The 22,604-nt window shown below is 40.7% G+C and overlaps 1 protein-coding gene across 2 annotated transcripts in view; it reads right to left on the reverse strand.

The window, feature by feature from the left end:
* Window positions 1–22,604, reverse strand: part of LRRC3B (leucine rich repeat containing 3B) — a 45,444-nt gene that overhangs the window by 2,214 nt on the left and 20,626 nt on the right. The gene's annotated exons all lie outside the window — the stretch shown is intronic.

A 22,604-nucleotide genomic window follows, 5' to 3' on the forward strand; every position in this document is an offset into this window, starting at 1 on the left:
TGCATTGACAGAAGCTAAGACTTACATCTCCAGCAACAGTGACAGGTCTAGTGAGGAATTTGTGGTGGTTAATGTGAACTTATCTCAAAATAATTTATGCTGTTTTAAGTCCAAATCAAAGTATGCCAGCAAGGAAATATTTTTACTATATCAAAGAACAAAAATCAGGTAAAGCAAATGCTGTTGCAAGACACCACCATCACCCATCATCTACTTGTTCTTCTCCCCCTCCTTCTCTTTTGCTTTAGAATGCTGGATTTCTGGTACATCCCAGCATTTCGTGAGACCCACAGACATAATTTCTGCTTCCATTTTTTTTGGAAAATTTTATTTTCATGTAAAAACAAGAAATGTAACAATTGCCAAAAACTCATATACCCTACCCTCCAAAACAAATAAAACTCACAAAACCTATATACAAGCCAAACATTAAAATATCTTATTCAAGGCATGTAATTTCCTAATAGGACATATGAAAAATACTGCGTTTGCTTCTCCCCCCCTCAAGCTGACTTTAAAATAGCAAACATCCAGAAGCTTTTCCATTTTCCCCTTTAATTGGAACACAAATACAGAAGTCTGAAATGCTGACCTATATGGTTTCAAAGACAACCCTTCCCCCCCACCACCCCTATTATGGTAAACTATGAATTTCTAACAACAGGTCCATTTGTTTTCACGTACATGCTCTCTGTCTTTGTAGCAGCTCAGATATGTGTAGCCTTCAGGTTGTATTTACATATAAATGAATTATGTTTTTTTCTAAATCCACACTGTAGCCCACTGAACAAGAAAATCCCTGCATGGAGGATATGTGTGATTTTACATGAAAAAGAATAAATTGCATTACAATCACTTTCTTGCTTGCAGAACTGACATACCAACTGCAGTTGCTGACACATTGCAGTAATACGGATCAGATGTGTCAAGCATAATTTCACTTTTTTCAGTCATTCCAAACTCATAACTCAAGTTCTATTTAACCCTTTTTGCTGAGGCTCAGTATGCCTGTAACCCCACAGGAAAAGAAAAAAACAAACCAACACAAAACAATCTTAACAGCATGTACATTACTTGTGATTATTCCACGGCTTGGGAATGGCGAAAGCTCAGCACACTCTCACTGCAGCTACTGGAGAGAGTAGTGTATCACCACTGATCTTCAATTTACCTATTGTTCAAACCAGTGATTGCCTAAGAACCTAAACAGAAAGGTTACACTTGGATTCCGTAAAACTTCTACTCTAAAATTAAAAAGAAATCTAATTGTTAGCAATGAGAAATTGTGAAGTTAACCCTGGAAACATGAGACTGTTCAGAAGGGAACTAAGCAGAGCATGAAAAGCTCCCTTTGAGGAGAGAGAGGTGAGGTAGCACCTCAATGAAATCCTTTATGACCTCTGTGGAAAAAACCAGGATTTACATGAAAGAACCCTACTGCGGTGGGTGCATCCTTCCCTTTTCTCCCTTTGGCTCTTTGGTCACTGCAGTGCCTGCTCTTCAGACCAGACAGAAATCTGTTACTGAAGGAGATAAACTCCAGAAGTTGTTTTTTCCCAGCCTGCCCAAAAGCGCTAAGTACTTGCTAAAATGTGCAGCCCATTCAGAGGCCAAGCTGGAGCTGGCAGCTGCTCCCCCTGGCACTCAGAGCTGGCAATCTGTTGCTCCCTCCAGCAGCCCTGGGTGTTGTGGCAGGACAGCCTGTCCCCTGGAAAAACAGCCACCTATTTCCTTTTCCCTTCATGTTCACATGTCTCACTACTGTGCTGCTGCACCAGAAGAGTAGATGAGTGGTCCAGCTCATCACCACAGCATCATCTCATCACCTACTACTTGTACACAGTGAATTCCCACCACTGGCACTGGAGTCCCACTGCAGGAAGAGACCGGGGGGAAGAGCAAAGACCTGAAGTTGTTTCAGGTGCTTCATTTTATAGAAGCACAAAAATTTCATTTTAAAGAAGCACACTCTGTTCTCATCAGAGTGTGACAAATAAATATTGAATTTGCTTCATTACAGGCTAAAAAAATCCAGTCAGCCTGGAAATACAGCATGGACTCTGCTGAGTAACAGTACTGTTACACCACCAAAGAGAGTGTATGCAAGAGGCCCCAAGCGCCAAAGATAATGTAGAACATCCTCATCGCACTGAAGACAAATGAAACTACCTAATGTATTAAGGTGTTTAGAGTGGAAAAAGTAGAGTCATTACAGACTAAGCAGGATAGTGTTTAATGAAGCAGTGCCTCTTCTAAAGGCCTAACTAAGTAAATGAATATAGAGAGGAAAAAACTCGCAGTGTTTGAAGTTGTTAGATAGAGCAAATACAAGTTAAAACCTGCAATTAACAACCCAGTCAACAAAACTTGTCTGAATAAGAACAAGGCTCAGCAAATTCCCAGTAAATTAACCAGAAGAAACACAATGGGACCAAGCATCAGTCAGGGCAAACAGAGCTTTGTTTGCTTCAGAATATCCGATCTAAGGGATCTCTGAGGTTTAGGTTTCCACAATAAATGTAGAGCAAGAACTTTCTTTACTTCTAGTGACTGCAAGAAAAGAAAAGAAAACTAGGATTCACACATTTCTAACGCCAATAGGAAGAGCTGTGGCTTCTTGAGCTATATTGAATTTCCTCTTGCTTGGAACACAATAAATAAAGAATGTGTCAAAGCTGGAACAAACACAAGAGAGATATACCAGAAAAAACACTAATGACTACCAACAAAGGGATGAAAGACAGAGAATTAAAATAAATATATGAATTAATTATAAATCTACAAATAAAGAAAAAAAAATGTAAAAGTGAACGACGGCACAGGGAAATGACAGCAATACCAGAAGCACTTGTAGCAGTGTGGTATAAAAAGGCTTTTTGTGCATACTTCTAAAATACAAGTACAAACATAGAATACCAAATGCCAAGCCTAAAACTGCAGGGGAATAATACTACAGACAGAAGACTGCACAGAAGAGTTCTTTACAGTCTTGTAATTTAAACAGGTTTCCAAGGCTTCCTCTTCTCAAGCTCCCCCAAGACTATTCACTCAGTGCTAACATCCAACGATGTAGGAAAATGTACAAATCCTGAAATCCTCAGGGAAAGCACATTGCTTTTAATACATAGTGTGAGATTTCTACTGAGCTTCAGGCGTCAGGTACTTGCAAGTGTTTGTCTTTACTGCAAACAAGGTGCAGAGACTGTTACTTTAGTTCCTGAATGCAACACTACTAAATTATCTATTTGAATAATAACTTCTCCCCACAAGAAACTACTGATGTAAGGAAGCATTTGTGCCTCCAACTACCAACATGGAAAAAGGCCCCACACCAGGACAAGATTGCCTGCAATATTACTTTATGCTGTTTTGTCTTCAGAGAAAGATATAGGAAGATAGGAAATCCTATAACTATCACAAAGAACAGCCGAAAAATGACACAGGCTGAGATGTTTTCCTGTTTAGGGAAATACTAAGACAACAAAAGATGCATGAAAAGACAATCAATCATATGTGTTAAAGATGTCTGACTCGGGGAAGGGGTTTTCTGCTGTGGTGTTGAGACTTTCAGAGTCCACATGGCAGCTTTGGTCATCACCCAAGTACTCGCACATCTCCTGCCTCCATAAAAGAGAATGCAGCAGCTACCAAATCCTCACACTTGAAGGACAGCCACTGCTCTCAGAGGACTCAAAAGCAGAGACTACAACCAGCCTTGAGAGTTATTCTGCCTATAGTATTTTGAACACGCCCACACACACAACCCCCTCAGCCCCCAGGTGAAATCAGTGGAGCCACTTGTTGATGACACTCTTCCTGCAAATTTGTATCTTTCAGGTGCCAGAGAGGGATTTACTTCCTATTTGTTCAGCAGATGCCCTCTCTATGCATTGTGTATCTACATTTTAGCAGGGTTCCTTCAAAGATTACTTTCTAGCACTATAAAAATTACCTGTGACAGTAAAATATCTTTGTTCAAGTTGTTCCAGTAGGACAACACTTCTACTTGGAATTTCACCTGCCTTCTCAGGCAGTGTCAGGTGAACTCCCAAACATTTCTGTTGAGGAAAAATCAAGACCATTGTCCTTCTCCTGACAGCTCTTCATCAAGCAAGATCTCACATGATAAGGACAAAACCACAACCTAATGTATTTAATATAAATGTTTTTATGGGAAGATTCCTGTTGTAAATCACAGAATGAGGGCCACAAATTAAGTCTTTAGAAACAGGATCACACACGTACGTGCCAACACAAGAGCCCCCAGACTCACACACAGCATCCTCACTCGTTTTGCCTGCTTGCCAAACACTGATGGGAAGAATAAGCAGCAGATCTCTGCTCCCAGTACCACACTGGCCTTCCCCAGATCACAGGCTGTAAAGACTCCTCAGTGACAAGAGACTCGAGAGACTATTTAATTTTTGTTGTTATAATTCACAAACAAGTAAAAATGGGAAAATGGAAAAAGATCTCATCCTAAAAGCATCTTCATTCCATTAGCTGACAAACGCAGGGATTGTGCAGAACACACCCTCCTAGCAGTAACAACTGGCTAAATACTGCAGATATTTTGGAAGACATTCTTTTGCTCTTTCTTTGGGATACAATATCATGGAATGCCAAGGAAAAAAACCCTGAAAGTGCTGTGGCATCAAGCTGCAGCTAAAGCACAGTCCTTAAAGGGAGAGCATAGCTGGCAGCCACCTACAGAACTTTATGCAGCTTGCAGGGTCAGAAGTTACAAAGGGTTTTCACTGCTGATCTCTTATGTCAAGCAATACTTCCCTCTCATGCACCACCACTTGTGCAGACCCCATATGCTAAATTATGCCTTCACTGGCACTTGAGCAACTACACCATCCTCTCTACATGCAAAAAGGGCTGCACAGCACAGACATCTCTCTGCAAAGGAAATGCAGTGATAGCAACTCCATTTTCCCTATCAATAATGTAAGGTACTAGAACAATGTCTCCTCTTCAAAACTGGGCCCACTGATGAAAAAGATTGCATCTATTACCCCAGCAATGTCAGAGGGGTCACAGCTAACTACTAACACTCAGCAACTACACACACAGTTTGTACTTCAGACTGCTGAAGGCTCCACCATTAGAAGGGAATTTCTTGTTACTGTAGCTAATGTGCTCAAAGGAGCAGGCAAGATCAAAACAGGGAGAGGGAAGAAGCCAACAGATCAACCACAGGGGGTGAGCTGTTGGCTGCATCATGACTGTACTCAATCTGTCTGGTCTGTCACTTTTCAACCACCAGAAAAACTGGAAAAAATTATGTACAACCCAGCTTCATAAGAATGTGGATCATAGGGACTGATGCACAATTCAGCTGACTAGGCTTACCACACCTCTGAGAATAGACAGCTGTAAAGCTTGAGTGACTTTGCTACTACTTCAGGCACAGCACCCAGAGAAGCCCCCATTTGAAAACAGATCCCAAATGGCACTGCAGAACTCCTTGGGATCACAGAGGCCACAACAAACATCACAGTGTCCTCAGTTAATACTGATGGTATCCCCAAGAACAACTGCAGGTCCTTCCCATCAGAGGTGCACTGCACATGTCAGAGTGCCTCCCATCCTCCTCTCCTACAGCCCATACAACTCTATACAACCTAGAGACAGCTCCTATTTCTGTGGGCAGCTCTACTGCCTCCAAAAGAAGCTCTCAACTCACAGTAAGCCCTCAAGAGATCTTGAAAAAGAGCTCAACTTTTCAAGGCTGGTCTAAGTAAAGTCCTGCCCTTCAGAGTAACAACTTTCTTGCATGCCAGCATCGGAATTTTGATACAGAATTAGAAAAGTCCAGGAAATAAGACTCCTACAGGGCTCTTTTTTTAGACATCTTTAAAGTAAACTTGCACTTTGAATAAATATTAAAATTTTATAACTAAAAATCCATTAAATGCAGCACAGTAAAAAGATCATTATTTTAACTGACTTTCAGAAAATTACTCAGATGTTTTATAGTTTTGAAAGGCCTGATATTATTGTAACTTTTTATAACTATGTTGGTTTATAGAAAAGATGCTCATTGACAAATCTAGTTTTCTATTTTCTATTAAAACCTTGCCATATTGAATATTTTTGGGTTACATAGGGTTTAGCAAATTAACCACTGAAATAGAAAATATGCCCCTTTCTAATACATTGTTTCCCATGAGTTCCACTTCCTGTAATGCCAGTCTGCTTGCTACAAAACACACACACCCCCAACTTACTATTCCCCACCAGAGAGCTGTGTTTTATGACTTTGTCCTCCTATTTTCTCCCCCATTGTCATAAAAAGCCATATACTGCTTTATCTCTAAAAATATTACCTTGCAATTAGTATTGACAAGGCAGCCATAAGATGGAGATTATAGGCTAAAATTAACAGGTGAACAGCCTGAAAAGTGCAGTTTGCCAGAGGTCTGAGGACAGGACAATTTTACCTGAACCCAAAGAAAGAGATTTGCCACCACTACTCCCAAACAATTGCTAATGGCATATTTAGGAAGAGTTAAAACAGAGAAGATATTTGGAAAAAGACCTATTTATATACTTCCTACCCTTAACAAATCTTACACTACTGGTAAACACAGGCCTTCCAGTAAGCTGCACACTGGGCTGTCCTGTGCACCAGTTTTGAGAGCAGCTGAGCCTCTGGAGGCCAGCAGAGTCTGTGCACACTGGGGAAAAACCTCCATGAAATCCTGCCTGGCTCCACCAGCATCTGCAGGCTGAATCAGCCCACAAGTTTTAAAAACACAGGATTGATGTAAAAATAAGAAATTGCAGGGTTTTATTTACATACCTATGGATACATGATAAAACTACACCATGGCAATGTGACTGAGTGTGTACTGAGCTGGAAAGTGATGATATTTGTGAGCTGGAGGTGGACAGGAGCAGCAGGACCCAAAGGGGAACGCAGCAACCGCTTCTGACCTCTGTGCTGTCTGTGCACTATAGAACAACAAATTGCATGGGTACCAAGTGAATTCTCCAAACAAACCATACAATCCTCTAGAACAATGCCACCTGCGTGCTGTCAGCACACCACAGCCAAGGGCAATCTCACCAGCTGCACAGACGGACTGCGCGTCAGGTAACTCAACCCTCTCCATGGCTCCAGGACAACCTGAGGAAATTCCATTTAGCAGATGAAACAAGAACCTGGTTTGGATTCCCAGGACAACCTGTGTCTTTCACGCATCTCCCCCTGTCACTCCTCAAACGTGGAGGCCTGGCTGCTTCACAGCTCAGCCACCTTGAAGGTAGGCAGGGTTAAGATGCTACGAAGCACCAAACCAGAGAGATGCCACGAGCTGCTTGCAAGGTGCCAAGTCTTTTAAATTCCCAGATGAGTCTCCAGCAGTGGAAGAGTTTCAGCATTTCAGAATATAGCAAGATGAAAAATCCTAAAGCAGTACAAAGAGGAATTAATAGAAGCCAACGGCAAATGAGGTGGGAAAAAAGGGGTGCAAAAAGATCACTGAGTCTATGAATAACTGAAATGTCATGATTAATCAGTGTGAGCCTGAACTTAAACTACATAATGGATTCATTATCTACTGAAACACCAAATGTACTCAAGCTATAATATTCTCCCCTAAGACAGGACTCAGAATGCCAGTCAACATTTTGTTCCCAAAAAACTTCCAGTATAGGCATCTATATATAACTGCAAACCTTTTCCAGTTGTAGAAGTAAAGAGTGTAGGTAAAGGTTTATAGATCCTGAGCTATGAATGCCCTCCCTTACCTGTCACAGAGTAATAAAATGGTTGAGAAGAGCCAAATGAACATTTTAAGCTATAATTACTTTCTGATTGTGAGATCACTGAATTTATCACTCCTTATTACAGATTAACATCTTAATTATACTGTGTGGGCAAATGAATCAGCACTTTAAGACTGATGGGTTGCGTTCATGTTAAAAAATATATTTGATTTCTTTTTCCCTTTTCACATTAAGTCAGGAATTATTTCATAACTCTCAGCTGATAAATAATTGTGTGAAGCTTAGCAGATATAATAACAGATTGATGACAAAAAAATATTACCAGTCATCTCCTAACTTTCCTATGATGCTTTGCTGTTGGAAGTCTTCTGTGGCAACACATTTCATGGAATGAAATTTGATAACTTGCTGGAAATTAAACAGCTTCTGGGGATGCTGTTAGACTTCGTTCTTTTGAGCTTTAATAAAGATTGGATCACCTGCTTTTTAGAAGGTATTCAGTGCTGCCTACTTTTCCTTGTTATCTCCTGCATCCTCTTCATCTGACATAGACTACAGATGGCTCCTGTCCTTTCCCTGAGCAGTATACCCTGATGGGAAATATAAAAAGCATTTTGTATGCACATCTATGCCATTTGAAAAAGAAAAGAAAATGTTACATACACTTACAGTGCATATGTAGTGGCAACATAAAGCAAGTTAAAAATGAAAGGCACAGGATGTAAGATACATCATAATCTTTAACATAATTTATTACTATATTTGGAAGAAATTGTCTTGACAACCTATAGAAGAAATGAACAAAGGCTTAAGATAAGCCAGTTACTGCTTAGCAAACACATCTGCAAAAAGATTTTTTTATCACTACGTAAGAACATGAAGAGCCACATTACAGATGCTAAAGGAAAATGATTCAACACACACAAATGACTACTTGTGAAGAGTTCTCCAAAGTCTCATCATTTTTTTCTAGATTATTACTGTGAATTGGGGTAAAAAACATTTTTAAGAGTTTGGGATTATATTCTACCAAGTCTCAGCCACATTTTCTGAGAAAACATCAACAAGCACTGTATCTGGCAAGAAAATCCTTTCCAGTTGCAGCTGAGTCAATCCTCTACATGATCTATAGTAGAAAAAAAATATACTCTGAAAGCTTGAAATAACCTGAAGTGGAAATACTTCATCTTCCTTGGGTAAAGAGATCCAGACTGAAGTATTTTCTAAAGTCTGGTTATGAAGAGAATACCTAGGAGCCTTTAAGCAATGCTGTAGGTTTTCAAGATATCTGATATAACCCAATGGAAAAAGTTTCCATCATAAGATGTCAGTTTTACAATATTTGCCGATTTATTTTTCTCCCATATTATAAAATAACATGATCAAAGTGAAATAGACAAGTGCCCAGTGTGAGCCATACTTTTTCCAGTAGCTAATGATGGATGCTCCTTCAGCTTAATTGGGAAGAATCTATCAGATCAGAGAAAATCTTGTCTTGATCTCAAGATAATTACACTGATTACCTCAATGATTACCAGCATAATCAGTGGCAAGTCTTGCAATTTGATCTTGATAACTGCATCTGGTGACTGCAGATGGTGTCCCTGCCCAGCTGAAAATCTCATTCTATTTTTGCAAAGTGCAAATCTAACCCCTGGTAACAAAACCGTGTTATCAGAAACTGACAGGCCTTTAAGGAACCACCTTGCAAAGATAAGCAAGATTCAGACCACCAAGAGACCTTTCTTCCACCTTTAAGAGTGTTTATTTGGTTATGTGTATCGCGATCTTTAGGCTCATCTGAGGTTCATCCAAATGCTCCTGCAACTTAGTAGAAGACAGAAGTCTTGTGTTAAAACCCAGGAAGTCAAGGCTGTTTCTCTCCCTGCACAACTTCCCAGTGACACAAACATAAAGCAATAATAAATGGCACAAAGAATTTGCGAGGAAAGAAGCCAGCAGAAGCTATTAGTAAAATGAAGCAACCTGAATAACAGTAATACACAAGATGAGACTAGAAAGAAAAAGAACATACCTTCAGACCAATTACTCTGAAAAAATCTTGAAGCGGAGAAAAAACCCGCAAGATAAATTAGAAAAAGGGGACAGCAGTTAAAATATAGTACCTCCACAGTTATTAATTCAGCTCCTTGTGCTTTGAAATATGCTACCTGTATATTAACACGACCTTAAAGAAGCATGCAGAAGTAGAGTAACTCATTTAGAAAAATGTGAGAAAAATAAAATGTGTACCAGCATGCAAAAGAAACCAATCAAGTTTGAAAGTTCCAATTAAAAGTTCTAAACCTAAAAGTGAATGCTCAACACCACAAAACCACAAGCTTCTCCTAATGAAATTAAAATTGTGACTCATGAATATAATTCAGAAAACAGCAAAAGAGACAACAAGTATGGAATAATTATGAGATCAGTAAGAAATTAAGCAACTTTAAAAGACATTCAAGTGACCTTCCACAATCAAGTGACCCACAGAGTTAGCTACAAGCCGTTTGGCTTTGCCAAGAAACTGGCTGATCAATGGTGCTGGTTTTTCTGCCAGTGGTTATTACACCTGCACACTGCCACTTGCACAGCTGAGAGAGCCAAGAGCACATCTACACCACCACACACACTCAAACACACTATGTACTTCCCATTTCTGCACCAAAGGTATTATAACCTACCATATCAAACCACCCACCACAAAAATCCCCACTTCTAATATTTTAATCCATAAGCAGCTTCAAATAACTGTAATTGCTTTTTCATTAGCTTGCCAGAGAAACTTGCCTCTTTTTTTTTTTCTGTCCTAATAATAGATTTTCCTCCTGTATTTAGGTATCATTATAAATCTAAAAGCTCAACATGTGGTATTCTGGAATAGTCAGACACAGGGATTTTGAACTTCATGAAAGCAAGATGGACAGGTTCCCATCAGGACACACTTTTAGCTCTGCTGGCTGCTACTGCCATTAGAAGCTGAGGAAAAAACCCAAGTACAACTTCTGCAGCCCTGCTTCAGGTGAGGATCCTCCAAGCAAGCAAAATCTAGCAGTATAAAGCTTCAATGCCATCTTGTGCTGGCAGCACTTCCCTAATTAAGAATTTAAGGCCAGATGGAGCCATTAGATCATCTAATCTGACCCCCTGCCTACCACATGACGTGTCATTTTACCAGTAAACCTCACACTGAGCCCAGAAATTTAGGTCAGACTGAAGCATGTCTGAACTGAGAAGACTTCTGTGTGCCCAGGGCAATATCCTTTGTGCCCACTGTTCTTGCAGCATCCTGTATCAACATTCACCATAAGAGTTAAACTACTCTTTTGGTGACATAAGAATATGGAGCAGACGTATCTGCTCTACCAGGATCCAGACACCAAGCAAGAGCGTCTGTTTTCAAAAGAAAAGCTATATTGAAAGATAATATTCCACTGTTCATCATCAACAGCTGCATGTTACCACTTTCTCCAAATGAAAGTTAGACAAACTGGCTATTTTTTAATCTGCTGGTGAGTTACATCAGGCCCTCAGCTGCCATTAAAGAAGCTTTCAAATTACATGTGTTACATCTAAGCAACAATCAGCATGTTTTCATTTTGAAGTGCTCTGGAGCATCCCCAAGGCTTCCCAGGCAGTCAGGTAATTTATTTATTTATTTATTTTTAACCATGAAGTACTTTTCCAAAGTCATAAAAACTTGCTGCATTAAGTTCTCTTCCGAGGACATACAATGATAGCAAGCCACTATTACAACTTGAGGTTGCAGGCTGAAAATACTTTAAGGGTTCTCTGACCCTTACTCAGCAAAAACCTTCAGCCTGCTCGCAGCTCATCAGCTTGGTGAGAGGCAAGTGAGCCTTCAACATTCACGGTGCTGAAATAAGAGTTATCACCAACTGCTAAATAAAAGGAACAGCTCTAAAGAAAAAAAAAATAAATCTGCTTTTCTCAGTGGAAATAAACACCAGACTTTATCAGACACGGAATCTAGCTGTGCAAAAAAACAAAAACAAGGCACAGCTGCTTGACACTGAGTGTAGAGATTTTCCAGTCAGTCGCTTTTCCTAAGGAGAAAACAAAAGAAAGGAAGAGCCAAAAGAAAGTGTTGCAATGGCTACCTCCAAGAAGAGAAGAAACCCTTGAGGTTACATTTTCACTAAGGGAAAAGAGGTCTTTATCACCAGCACTAGAGCAAAACAGGAGCAGACTGAAATTTGGTTCAATAAAACCCTTATTTAAAGACAAGAATGTATCAGCTCTTTGTGTTTCTCCTCTGAGGTTACACAGCCAAGTTGACTTTGGCAGACCTAGCTGATACAAAAAGCAGAAGTTGTGAAGGAAAAAAAAAAATCTTGATTAGCTGGGCAATGATCCAATAAGCAAGACACTTGAGGCTGCAAGTTCACAGCTGAAGAAGCTCAGGTAGAAATAATTTATAGCAAATTAAGTTAGGTCATGATAATGAAATTTAAAGACATGTGGGACATGATTTATTTTACTATGGCTTGTTGAAAAGTGAAACCCAAGCAGAGCTAACATGAAGGCTAATTTAACTCTGGTTACAGCTGGTACTGGCACTGAGATAAACTTAACTTGACACACTTGGAATGGGAAAGAGAATATAAGAATAGGATTTGTTTAAAAAAATACTTTTTAACACCATTTTTCCACATTGCCAGAGAAAGCAGGACAAATTCGATCCTGTGAATCATGGCTGCTTGTTTCCCAATTTTAAAACATCCTGGCATACAGCCCTCAGTGGCAAGTGCAGTGGAAACAGCAAGGGTTGGGAAAGGATGGATAACAACATCTGCACTGCAGAGCCCCTACCATCAAGGAGCAGCAGCGAGGATGGAAAAACCTAATGGGAAAAGGCCTCCTAAGAGATGCAGTTCCCTTGCAGGTCACTGGAAAGCAGCAGCAATGGCAGGAGGGATGCTGTTATCACTGAGGGATCTGCAAGTTACCTCAAGAGGTTATCTGGTGGCAGCCTGGGCTTTGGCTTCACTCAGCAACAGATGAGGTGCCATTATGCCCTCAGCTGTCCCTCCTGCCACCCACGTGTCCCACGCTGCGAAAAACGCCAGGTGAAGGGGAAAAAGAGTCACTATAATGGATGAATGCAGCAGCTTGCAGGAGGGGGGAGGGAGAGAGTAATGGAAAAGTGTTAATATTAAAGTAATAAAGCTTGTGGCCATTTTTCAGTCTGAAATGCACAACACCATAAAACAATGCTTAAAGGCACTCACTTCTGTTACAAGCCACCTGCACGCTAAGGCACCCTGCTATTAGCACATAAGTTGTTTACTACCAGTCTTATTTCAGTCAGACTCCAGGAGAGCCATAAAGCTGAATTTTTTCACTCAGTGCAGGAGTCCAAGCGGCCTCAGGTTTTTCTTGGTGTGCCAAGCCCCAGTGTGTCACCAGTGATCCCTGCCTGGTCACTAACCCAAGAGGTTTAAAAGTCAAATCAAAGCAAAGGGAATCCGTGACTGGCACATGGCACACATACACCCTTTCTTCTTGCCTGCTTCTCCTCAAGCTCCTGAAGCTACAGCTACTCCCAGTGAGATGTGTTGAGCACAACTAGGATGGTTTTATCTGCCAGTAAGAGTCCCTTGTGTCACACCTTCCCAAAATGGTCTGGGCACTGGTTGGTAAAATGAGACTTCTATTTCCTCTCCTGAAATTATTTCTTTAAAAAAAAAATAAATAATGGAGAAGTAATGAAATATAATGGCAAAGCAAATAAATAATGGATATTCTTTTGAACTTAAGACATTTTTATCTGCTTATTTGTCACTTGCCTCTTTTTTGTTTGCTCCTTTGGTTTGCTCTTTTGTTTGGCCCAAATAAAAGCATGTGAATTCAAAGCAACTCACCCACTTTTCTTCCTCTGTCAGAAGCAAACATTACGATTCGGGGACTCTTTATAGAGATGGCCCAGCTACAAAGCAAAGTCTTTGTCTCACTGAGAGGACTCCTAATTCAAGGACAAAAAGACAGGCTAGAGGAACAGTGGTACCTACAGGAAAGTTTAAGGCTGACAGATGAACCTGTGGAATTGTAGGAAGAGCAAAGAAAGAGAACCAGAGGTTAATCTCAGGCCTGCCCTTCATTCACCATGAAGGGAGGAAGCCAGATGTGGAAGCTTCACACGAGAGACCACACTGGCTCACAAGCCCATGGGTGAACTCCATACAACCTGGAGCACAGCAGAACTGCCAAGCCTTAATAAGTTCTATAAATTATACCATCTTTCTGGGAGTTACATGACAAACCATGAAACTGCCCAGCAGTAGCAGCAGCAGCAGTTTCTACTGACTATCACAATAGAGAAAGATGCACTGGTATGGTGAAAAAACCATAGTTTTCCCAGTATTTACACATCTTCACAAAGAAAGTCAATAACCTTGTTATCTGTCTTCCTTTTCTCAAAGGCACCTTTACCTCTTACATATTCAATTCCAACATCTGAATAAAAGCCAAGAGTCCAAGACATACCAAGTCCAAATAGCCTAAACAAGACTGCTATGAACTCCCAGGCTATATACTATGAAGAACACCACAACAAAGAATAAACCAAACTGTATCACTTGAGAGCAGCATTTTCAAGTCTTTTTCCTCGTGCTTCCCGTCACAGGAAACATTATCTTACTTATTCTCCTTTCCTTAGCTGCCATAGATGCCACAGTGCTGCAGCAACATGCAGCCATCTTCATAAGCTGGTTCAGATCTGAGCACTCCTGCTCTCCTGACTGCTTCCCTTCTTGCTTTCAGTCTGGCCAAAGTATTTTCCAGTTCCATCCTGCCCTTCCTCACTGGACAGTGAGGATAACAGACAAGTTCAAGCACAACAAAACAAATTGTTGTAATGAAGAGGTGCCATACACCTTTCAGTGCCACTCCTTCTGGTCCAAGGACAGTTGCAAGCACGCCAAAGGGATGCTATCTGAAAATGACGAATCTTCCATCTCTTCCAGCTGCAAGGAGAGTCCATCTTTGCAATCCTACATTTAAAACTTTTGCTAGCCTGAGGAGCAGCCCAGTGCTAAACCTCAGTCAACATAGCACTGTCAAGCTGATCCATGTCAGGTGAGCAGCAGTAGGGTGCTCACAGTGGCAACAGCCATATGTTACTGCACCACCAGGGCTCTCACAGTGCTCTGTGCTTGTGTCCCCAGAACATGAAAGGGAGACACCCACAGCTATGGCATCAGTGTGTGCCACCAGCCACTGCAGGGCTGCACTATGGCAAGCAAGGAGACTGCAGGCTGCCAAGCCTGTGGTTCCCTGGGGCATGAGCTTCAACAGCCCTGAAAAGCTACTGTGACGGGTCTGCTTTCCTTCTGTTTAATACAGTCAACCTCTCCTTTCTCTTTCCACCAAAAAGCTGTTATTTTGAAAATAAGCCCTCCAGAATTCTTCAAAGTTGCACACAGAAATACACTTTGGCAAAAATCTCTCTGCAAACAGGGAGCAGTGGGCAAGTCAACCATCAGCCCAGGAGGTGTCTTACAAGTTCATCTACAATATTAACCCACCACATCATCATTTCATATTATAAAGTTACTTTCATCGCAGTACAAAAACCACCATTAAGAATGAATTATTAATTCTCCATCAATGACTTTAACATCTGCCTTAGTAAGGCAATCATTTATTAATAAAAAAATAAATAACTAGGTTTCTCTTAGAATGAATTTTAGTAGTAAAATGAGAGAAAAAAAAGACCATTTATAACATGTTAGTACGTATTTTATTTAAAGTTATCCAGGTATTTCCCAGGCAAAATGGTACATCTTACCTTTACTCACTAAAATAGGACATGGCTTGAAGTTTGAAGAGGAAAAAAAAAATTTAATATTTTTTTCCTATACTGTGGCATTCTTTCAGTTAAGTATTTTCTTGTTTGTGCTTCATTTTTCATAGCACTTGTATCAATACTGCTACTAAAATTTTATTGGATATTTTAGTGTTACTGGAACATACATGTTTTATTAAATACAAATTTTGAAAAGCTTGGAAAAACTCAAAACATGTATAAAACATTATACATTATGAAAAATTTCAATCAAAATATAAAATTTAAACCATGTTGGCATTTTTCTGTCTTTCCAAAAATATGGTACTTTTTCTTGAGCAGTTCCTCCTCCTGGAGTTTTCAGTCAGCTCTCCAAAACAGAGACGGTGCATCTTTGGTGCACTAAAGGTTGCTGCTCTTTATGAGTTACAGGTGAACAAGGTGTCCCACTGAATGCTGCTTGGCTGGGCTCACACTCAGGAACTCAGCAATGACCTGAAGCAGCAGCTCAGATGGCTGTGGTGAGATCATGCAATGTGTTTTCAGATGAGACACCTGATGTTATGAACGCTCTGCCATGAACAGACACACACATTGCAATTCTGACTTCACAAGATGTGATGACAACAGCAGATATGCTGAGGAAAAGAAACAACCCTTTTTTGTGTAACAGTGCCCGCAGAAAGCAGCCCAGAAGTTGGTACAGCTACTCCTGGGAATAATTACTGCAGCATTTGCAGCCTCCCACTAGTTTTGAGGCAGTGCCACAGTTCCCATGCACAGCCATTCTTGCTTTCATGCAGGATAAGGAGAAACCCTGGCAGACCTCCACGTGCTGCTACACTGAGTCCTAAGTGCTGTGCAACCCTCTGAGAGTCACTGTCTGTTTCTGGAATCTAAAAAAGGGAAAGGCTTTTAAAAAGTTACAATGAACTTAAACCTGGTGGAGCCATACTGGAAAGGTAAATGAACACTGCTGAGGACGAGTGGCTTCTCAGCTCTGGCTCCATTCAGTGCAGATGTCCAACATCTCCTTGGAGGGCAGGGCTGACTAACCTATGCTCCCCGTCAGTGGCACATGCTCAGCAGGAAAGGGATGATCTGTGCTTTGCACCCCTATTAGCCCAAACTCCTGCTGGATTTGGAGCTTGGAAGAAGGCAGGAGCCAGAATCCTGCCCCAGGCTCATGGCCCCACCCAAGAAAAGCAGCAGTTTCTGGTCCTGCTGAGATCAGGAGCTGTCAGGTTCCTGTGGAGCTAGAAATAAAAGCTTCACTTTCTTTTTCCTCCTTCTTTCTCCCCATTTGACAACTGCACATAAACACTTGTAGATTGGGACCGTTACAACCCTGCAAGCTTAAAACAACCTTGCTCAGGCACGGACGACAGCTCTCGATGGCAACATGAATGTGACTGCAGACTAATTCACCTTGTTGTTCTGACACATGAAAACCATTTCTGAAATCGCTGCACTGTCTGTAGTCACTCCTGTTACACATCTCTGCACAGTCAATACCCAGCCAAGCCAACACAGGAAAGAAGCACACAGAAAAAAAACCTTGCACCTTTTTGGTAGATTCACTGCTTCGTGCAGAATTCTTTTTTCGTGTAAGCATGGAAAGACATCAAATAGCTTAATTCAAATACAGGTTTATCAACAGACTCTAATTTTTTTTAACACACACACTCTGCCCAGGACTGGTTTGTGTCTAAAGCATATTAAGTGAATCTCTGATATCTGTAAAGACAGACTACCAGGAAAAAGGCTGTCAATTTAAAAGGTACTTCTTCCTTCAATATTCTACGCTCAGAAATGCCAGGCCCCTGCAACCAGTGAGAAAATCTGGAGCCATAAAGGCTTGTTGTCAAGAGAGGAGGATGCAGTTAAGGGACATTTAACCACACTGGACATACACAAGCCCACGGATTCAGAGGGGATGCATCCATGAGTGCTGAGGGAGCTACTCTAAACTATCTTTCAAAGATCATAGGGATCAGAGGAATTTTTTGAGGACCGTATGAAAGCCAGTCCTATTTTCAAGAAAGACGACCCCGTAAACTACAGGCAGGTCAGTTTCACCTCCAGCCCTGGGGAGGTGATCAGCAAATAAATCTGGGAACAATTCCCTGAACATATGGAGGAAAATTAAATGACTGGGAGTAGTCAGCATAGATTTATGAAGGCAGAAATCACATCTGACCAACCTGATAGTTTTCTGCAATGAGATGCCCGCTGAGCTGAGAGAAGTGGATGTTATTTATCTTGACTTAGGCAGAGCTTTTGATGCTGTCTCCCATAACATCCTCATTGACATACTGATGAAGTACAGACTAAATAAGTGGTGAGGTGGAGAGAACAGTGGCTGAACTGCTTGGTCCAAAAGGCTGTGCACAGCAGCACAAAGTCCAGCTAGGGGCCCATCACTGGTCCCAGTACTGGGACCAACATCATTTAACATTTTCACAACCAGCCTGGAAGGTGGGAGAGAATCTCCAACAAGTTGGCTGATAATAGAAAATTGGGAGGAGCAGTTGATGCACTAGATGGGTGTGTTGCCATGCAGAAACTTGGCCTGGCTGAAGAACATGCTGGCAGGAACCTCAGGAAGCTCAAAGGTGAATTCCAAGTTCTGCACCTGGGTATGGTTAACTCCATGCATCACTGCATGCTGGGGCCTTATCAATTGGAAAGCAGGTTTGCAGAGAGCAACATCAGGGTCCTGACAGACACAAAGCATGTGCCCTCAAGGAAAGGGTGGGAACAGCATCATGGGCTGCATCACAAAGAGCATCACCAGCAGGTTAAGGGTGATCCTCCCCCTCCACTCAGTTCTGGTGAGACACCTGCACAGAGCTGGGTTAGTCCTGGGCTTCCTGGTATATGCAAAACATGGACTGAAACAAGTCAGCAAAGGCCACTAAGGTGATAAAAGAACAGAAAGATATGATGTATTCTCATACATCATTCTCATAGATTCTTCTGGCCAGGATTCCAGGACTGTTCAGCCAGGAGAAGGCTCAGGGCAGGTCGCATCAGTATGTATAAACAACTGATGGGAGACAATAATGAAGACAAACTCTTCCCAGCTGTGCCCAGCATAAGGACAGGAGGCAATGGGCACAAATTGAAATACTTGGAATTCCATTTGAAAGTAAGAAAATAATTTATTTTTCTTTTTTCCCCTCTCCCTACTGTGAGGGTGGTCACACCTGGAAGAGGTTGCTGAGACAGGCTGTGGCATCTCCATCCAAGCCTGGTGGACACAGCTCAGAGCAACATGCCTGAGCATGGTAGTGGACTAAGCAATCTCCAGAGACTCTTTCCAGCCTAAGCCCTTCCATGATTACTTCCAACCAAGTTAAACAAAACAGCTGAAAGAACTACAGTTCAAGAAGAAACTACTCAAAAGCAGCATAACTTAAGACAGAGGTAATTGTAGGCTTTGCAGTATAATGCTTAAACCCTACAGATGAACATTTTTATTTCTCTTTATATTACACATGGCTGAACAATCTGTGTTGTCTGTAAAGAAGAGATGCATATCATGGGGGTTCTTCACTTGGAACAGGGAGTTAGTTATAAACACATATCCCAAACCAGAATTTGGCTGTAGATGTTTTCTATCTCTCAGCTTTTATGAAGTATCTTACCACTGAGTATAGTTTCCACTATGACTACAGTAACTAAACTGATCCAATTAGAGATGTTCTCCTTTAAAAACAGTAATTGAAAGGAACATGGTGCAAAGTATTAATTTAAATGATGTTCCTTTACACAAGAACAGTACTTCCTGAGAAATGGTTGTATTAGCAAACCGACATTAAAGAGACACAATTACTGTGTTGCTCTGTGACTCTAAATCAAAAGTATTCTTCTTTTTTAACTCACACTAACATCCAAAAGCAAAGGACCAAAACTGCAAATGTTCATTTTTGTAACTGAAGTCAACAAATTGAATTACTGACAATATCCCCAATAAATATGCATAAAATTATCTGTAAACTTTTGAAAGGGGAAGTTTTTTTAAATGACAACAACTCACACACAGTCAATTTATTTAGGTAAATAAATTCCTAAGAACCTAATGGACCAATTAAGTGATTAACTGAATTCAATGCATCAAACACCAACCTGGGTGCCTACTCTCATACAAGCTGTTTTAAAAACACTGCTCTTAAAGAAACCAAACAGAGGGGGAGAGAAAAGAAGTTTAAGCCTTTTTTTAAAATGCTTTTGGGTACCAAAATGACACTCAAGCCAGCAAGAAAACTAGGGGAACCTTTGATTCTGTTTTCTGTACACAAATTACAGAGAGTCTTCAAAGCGTAGCTATAAAGCTTCAAAACAAAACGAACCCATTGAACAAGCTTTCTAAAATTACAACTTTTGTTATTAATTTTAAGATGTCAGTCAAATGGATTGTAAGAGGCAATACATTTTTCCATCCTTCATTTACAGTACTCTCTTAGAACATCTGAGGCCAATTCACAACCCTCTACAGGGATATGACATTTGCCAAGAGAAAAAAAACAACTCCGCAGGAACAAGCCACCAAGGGTTTTCCCTGAAGCTTCCTGTTGGGATTTTCAGCCTTAAAAGGAAAAAAGGCATTTATTATGCTGGTCCCCAGCTTGCCAAACAAAGAGCTCCTGGGTCTGCTTGGTATCTGTCATGGCATTCACTCAGGGATTCTGTGTGGCTTTCTCTTGCTATCTTCCAGTGGAGCCAGCACAACTGTTTTTATCTCCTGGTATCATTCAAACACTCTATTTGCTTAACCTAGAAATCCCAGGGTCTCCCAGGAGTCTGAGCTCTGAAGGAAAGTTCAAGGCACCAGAAGACGCTGCAGAAGCAAGGCATACCACCTCTGCTCAGTATTTCTACAGGTCCAGATAATCTGGAGGTGAGAAGGAGGCACCTCTGCTTGACCAGACTTTTTCCAAAGCCACGGAAGGAGTCCACACATAAGCAAAGGACCGATATCACAGGATCATGCAGTTCCTGCCTCGGAAAAAAGCCAAACTGCCACCTGAATTTTCAAGTTCACAGGAACAGAAATATCTTTAAAATTCATGTAGTGATAGCACTGATAGGAGACAAATTCCTTTTAAACGCCCTGGACAATTTGGTTTTACACTTCAAGACAACAGTTTAATTTCTACTTCTGTTTTACACTGAAGAAAAGCTCCCTTAGGTACTAAGCCTAAAAGAAGGGAGCCCACCACATACTTGCCCACAGTCATTAATTTTGAGCACTGAAAACCGCTGCTCACAGTTTTTCTCACGGTGGAAAAAGGCCATGTAGAGGAGATTCAAATACCCAGATAATTCTTAAAAACACTATTTAATATGGTATATTCAAGCATGACTACATAAAGTAAGATTAAACAGTATGGCAAAGAAGAAGTGAAGCATAAACATATTTTCCCTTACAACACCAAATGGAAGTCACATTCATTTAAGCAAATATTTTTCTACATTGATGGAAGCCAAATACGTGGGGTAAACTGCTGCGCTTTTTTTTTTCATTTGCTTCATATAAAATCACTCAGGAAATCTGTGTTCACATAACACTATCAACAAAATGCTCTTTGCTTTTTTACAAGTTGTTTGTAATGAACATTTTAGCTCTCTCAAAAGGTAAAGACTAAATCAGCCAACCTCTTTAGGCATGTCCTGTGAGGATACCCATCCTCAGTAAAAACAAATTTCACTAGCCTTAGTCAGCAAGCTGCAGTGGTATGTGGCAAAACTATGACACGCACCAAAAACTTAGAGACTCTTTAACTGGTAGCAAGATACAACAGAATATGCCCACTGAAAACTACACAGATTTCCCAAACGGCCTTTGAATAGCTTTCCTTTTCAAAAAAGAACTTGACATTATATCTGTGCACTTCATTTTCTCCTTCCTCCCTAAATTCTAAACATTTTTCTTACATTCACTTCTTCTGAGATTCAGTAGTGACAGTTTCTTCTTTACACTCCTACATATATTTTGCACAAGCTGTTAAACAGAATTAGTCCACACTCCTCTTTCGTGTTTTTCCTGTGCTCTGAAGGAACCTAATACACAGACTTTAGAGAAATCCCTGTTTTGACCCTTACCACCTAGCTACTAACTTGTGCAAACGTGGTTTTGGCAGCCAGGCTGAAGAAAGAACTTGCAGACTGTGAGCATGCAGACCCTCTAATGGCCACAAGAAACATTTACCAGGTAAGAACAGGTCCCAGGTGGCTGGCAGCAAAGGGGTAGGAACACAGCATTTGGAAGACAAGCTGAACATGATGAGTGTAAACTCTATGCTCCCTTTAGCTACCATGACACCCCTTACAAACACATAACCACAAAAACACTGCCTGGTATCATTTCAGTTTGCACTCTACACATACAATAACCCAGGTTAGTTCTAAAGGACACCATCAGCAAGAGGGCTGGCTGAGACTTGCACCAAAATACAGAACAAGATTATTTATTTACTCTGAGCATAAAGGTACTCACTCCTCAAATTTCATGATGAGTCTTTTTCACAAATTTCCCCTTATCATTCAAAATCAGCATGAACAAGTTAGAATCACCTAGAAAAATGAAGCCTTGTGTTCTTCATAGACCTAGCAAAGCAGAAAGATTGATGTAAGCAAATTACCCCCGCCTCCCCAAAAAGGAAAAATTACACCCTGATAATTCTTTCAGTTGCAGTTCACTAAATACCTTTTAGTTGGAAACAAGAACAACAAGTTTTGTGGTAACAATCACTAGCCTTAATGTTTGATCTTTAAAAAATAAAATAAAAATACCAGAAGATATACTAGGAAGAAAACAAAGAGAAATGGCAATGTAAAACTGTCAGATTCTGGGATATGAAATAATTCAATTCTGAGCATCCTTCCTTCACCATGCGGTAGGACCACATTGCAGCAGGGGCAAAATCATCACGTGCAGAATCTGAAGCCCGTGCCACAGAAAAGGAAAAAAAAAGAGGTGCATAATAAAGAATAAACCTATTATGCAAGTCCTAGTATGTTTCAATCTGGAGGCACACTACCACTTCCTGCA

Source organism: Pseudopodoces humilis, chromosome 1 (genome assembly GCF_049639895.1).
Source record: "Pseudopodoces humilis isolate 2021_Gansu_Grassland_sample_001 chromosome 1, ASM4963989v1, whole genome shotgun sequence".
NCBI classification, from domain to species: Eukaryota; Metazoa; Chordata; class Aves; order Passeriformes; family Paridae; genus Pseudopodoces; species Pseudopodoces humilis.